Source organism: Nestor notabilis, unplaced genomic scaffold (assembly GCF_000696875.1).
Source record: "Nestor notabilis isolate BGI_N333 unplaced genomic scaffold, ASM69687v1 scaffold1962, whole genome shotgun sequence".
Lineage (NCBI taxonomy): Eukaryota > Metazoa > Chordata > Aves > Psittaciformes > Psittacidae > Nestor > Nestor notabilis.
Window position 1 is genome coordinate 64,517 of NW_009919446.1, and position 4,487 is coordinate 69,003.

The window sequence follows — 4,487 nt, forward strand, 5'->3', positions numbered from 1 at the left end:
ACTGTAGGCACTGAGATAAGGCCAGTGACTTAAAAAAGCCCTGGTAAATACACTATGTTTTCTAATAAGTATTTCCATTAGAAATCCTTTTCTCATAATTAAGCTCTTAATATTTTGGATTTTGGGTTGTTGTTTTCTTTTTCAATTAGGGAAAACAGAAAGCCCACAATTAGATATTTTTAGTGGGAAGAAATATTTATGTTCAAAGACAAGATTTTATTAGGAATATTAAAAAAAATTGATGCTCAACAATAGCAAAACTGATACAAACCTTCTTGAATATGTATTTTAACCACATACTTCTGGCTCAATTTTGTGAAAAGTATTTTTACTCTGCCATTGCCTTTCTGCTGTCTCTTCGTAACTATTCATGGTGGCAAGAGCAGCATCAATGCAGCAACAGCAGCTAGGATAGCTACCCCGCATCCAATGCATCATTTGCCATAGGACCTACTGAAGCTGCATCTTACCCAAAAAGGCACTGGGTATGGACAGTGGTCTGATAACTGACAGCCTGACCAAGTTGAGATAAGGTTAATATCACCTATGCTTTACCACAGTCATATATTTGATTTGGCTCAGAGTGTCACAAATAAATCCTGTTTGGGTACTGTGGGATTACCAAGTGTAAACATCAAGGTCTTTAGACAGATGTCTGAAGCAGTATTACTATTTAGTTTTTAAGAAACTCAACTGTCCTCCGCATACAGAAGTAAGTGTGACAGAAAGCCTTTGAAGAGACACTTGAATTCTGGCATGGGAGCTCCCCTGTCTCTAATTGCCTTCAAGAGGGAAATCATCTCAACACACAGCCTGCTGCTGCTCAGCAGCTTCCAAGGAAATGACCTTCCCATAGGCAATCGGATGACTTGAATGCTCTGCAAATTAAACAACCTTTTTGCTTTCCTCATTTAGTGCAAACTTACCAAGCCCATATAGCAAGTCCCAGCTCCAAGTGCTGCCCTTCAGGCTGTTGCCAACACTTTCACTCCATAGTGGGGCCAGACCATGCAAACACTATTCCAGTCTTGGTGTCTGCTAAAGCTCTTGGTCACTAATCTCAAGGTGCCTTTCAAAGCCCACTCCAACACTTTTCCTAATAGAGCCCAAAGAAATGGAGTGAAAGAAGGGTCTCTTCTTACCTCCCTTTTCCAGCCTAATTTAATTCTCAGTTTATTCTGAGATTGTGTAATTGATTATTTTTCAATCACATCAGCCTGCTCTTGAGAAATGCTTCTGTTTCAAAGAAAACTTTTTCATCAGAAAACAAAATCTTTTCCCCAGATGTGCACCTAACCCCATCTACAACCCAGCTGCAGTGCTGGGTGCTCCCTTGGGTTGCTCTCTCCACTGAGAAGAGTCCCACCTCCACAGGGAGAGCAGATCAGCAGAGGCACTGAGTGTGTAGAGGTCAGTTCCTTCAAAACAGCACCAATCCCTTGTCCAAAAAGCTTAACAGCATTGGGCTGTATGGGTGGTACTGTACTTTCAAGGCACTGGTATCAAAATAGGTAGAAATACCATCATCACCATTAGGAGAGGTTCCTCTATGTGGAGGTGTATGGAGCACCTCATGCATTTCCTCTTATGGAAAGAACCAGAAAAAGTCCTTTCCAGAAACACAGGTGGGGTTTCCTCAGGATTTTAAGCCCAGTTTTATGCAAAACACAGGTGATACAGGGGTGAATCACAGCACTTGCATTGTGTGGCATGAAACTACCCATAAGAGAGGTCAGAGCATGCAAAGAGAAAGGGCTCAGGGAAACACATCTGGTTTCACCAAAGGCTGCTGCTTTGTCAGGTAGAATCCAAAAGTACATTTAAGCCACTTTAGATAACTCACAAAGAGCTCAGCCGAGCCAAAACAGCTATCAGAAACACAGTAGGTCTTGCCTCTGCTTGGGTAAGAAGGCTCAACCAAAGCTATACTGGACACTCTTGAGTTATTTGAAGTACTGCAGTCTAAATAGTTCCTCAACTAAAAGCTCTGTAGGACAAGTTATTTAACTGATGTAATAGGTACACCTTTCACAAAGTTGTAGTAGCTAAGAGTCTCATGAAAACCCCTTTCCACTCCTAAGTCATTGTTAAGAGTCTCGTGAAAACTCCTTTCCACAAAGCAACCTCTCTCCAAGTCATTTGACCGACTGCAGGTATTTGCTTCTGACACAAAACCAAACACAAGTCTATTTGCTTTTGGTTTTTAAAAAAAATACCTTGGAAAGACCTTGGGAAACCAGAATGTAAATTATTTTGCAGCTTCCCTCACAATGCTCTTCTCTTTACAAGATGAAATATTTCACTGGCATCTGTAACAAATCTATATTTTTAATACCAGTAGCATGCTAGACAAGCAAAGCAATTTAATGCTGGAAAATATTCTACCTGATTTTCCTCATTTCCCAATAAAATTGGCTGAACTTTATTTGGCTGTTCACCTCCACCAGCTAAAGACTGACATCTGCTTTTTGGTCTATGTAGTTAATAGAAAGTTTCCATTTATTTAGAGTTCATTTTGCATTCCTATAGATAGCAGAAAACTGTAACAAAATTTTGCATTTGAAGGAAATACCATTCACATCACAAGGTACAGGAGTAGACACTCGGAAAGACTAGAAAGTATGTGATCAAATACTCCATTATCTATTTAGCTCAAAATCTATCTAACCTCTTAAAAACCTTCTCTCCACTCCTCATTTACTATACATGGATGCACTTGCTACACTTTTACCTATGTTAGAAATGTAACAGTATAAAAAATGTGTTTTGAAACCACTTCCTATTTTTTACTGTAGGTAACTGTGCTTTATAGCCAGTAACGAGCTCAGAACCAGACAGTATCATCAAGTACCAGTGTAGGTGCATTCACAAAACAATGAAACCCTCCCTCTCACTCGATCACCATATGCAATAGTATAACCACAGATGAACTGCAGCTCTTCCTCCTGTCTGCTGGCTGCATCTTTGGAAAGACTCAAAACATTGTGTGCACAAGTGACTGCCTTCCCTCACTAAACCCCCCTGGAGTCAGAGCTCTCCCTGCTGCCTCCGGCACGCAGATGAAGCAGCACTTGGTTTAATTCCATTCTGGGAAATGCCACAAGTACTTGCAGGTCCTCTGCAAGCACCACTGGTACCATCCCTGCCAAAAAGAGCTGTGTAAGCACAACTAAAGCACTTTGTACACTTCCCAGAAAATCCTTGCTTTGCCACTTCCCTTCTTTTGGACAGGACCCATGACAATGTTCACGATCCTGCCTGTAAATTCTTATCTCAGTGGACAGTTGTGCATGTAGTTCTTGCACCCTCCTACTGAGTTGTTTCTTTCCAAGCATACTATCCCTCGCTCTGTCATACACACCCACTAAACCAACAATAGTGGTATGGGATATAAATGGTTATGTTTATTTTGATGATGAGACACTGGTAATAGGTATGTCTGACACAGATGTTCAAATTCACTATTTTCTTGCATGTTGCATTTGCACTCACATTGTAAAGCTCTTAGCTCCTCCATACCAGCAGGTATTATTGAGGGAGAGACATGGCTTTGTATCCACGTAACACAAGCAGTGCTACGCTAACTCCAGGCAACAGACACTTGCCTCCCTCAGGAAGCAAGAAATGTCTCCATGGCAGATACACCCCATCCACTTCTCTTTCATCTTCAACTAAGAGATTAAGATTAAAAAATTAAATTTACATGAAGTTAAATCTTCCTTTTTGTTATATGCATCAGATCATTTGTGTACTGCATTGCCAGAGACTACTGGTGAGATACTAAGAGGAGATTATGTGTGTGTCTCTCAATAGCATCCTGAAAAGTCAGAGAGGGAAGCAAGTTACTGGTTCCCCCAGCACATTCACCTGCAGCACCGGAAGACTGGTGACAAAGTTCCAGATTCTTCTTTCCAAGCATCGAGGTTCGCCAATGGAATGAGAGTTTTGGAAAATTCAAAAACTTCCTCACGTTCGATTTAGCACTGAAGAATTGGACAAGGAGGAAAAGTTTTTTTGTTGTATCTAAAGCCAGTTGAAAAGCACACCAAACAGAATCAACAGAGCTGTGGAAAGCTTCTGAGAGTGAAAATGGGAATTTTGGCCTTTTTTACACGTGGGCAAGGCTAATGAGAGGACTGATGGAAAAGTCTGTTTCAAGAGGCTTGACCAGGCACACCAGTGTTCATGCAAACTCAGTGTGACTGGCAGGTGCTCACACTCTGCCAACTTAGTGCAACCCCACAGCATGCCGAGAGTGCCAGGACATGGGCTGGGAGCACTGGCCCAGAATACAAGTTTTAAGTGAGTTAGACACACACATCTACATAAAACATGTTGGAGTTGAGCAGGGTTAAGCCATCTGCCTAGACATAGCCAGCTATGCTTTGAAACAAAGACTTTTAAGACTGTGACTATTCAGTACAGCATTTTCAAAACTTTATGCTACTGTACTCAAAGAGCTGGGGATGGACTGAAAACAGGGAAGA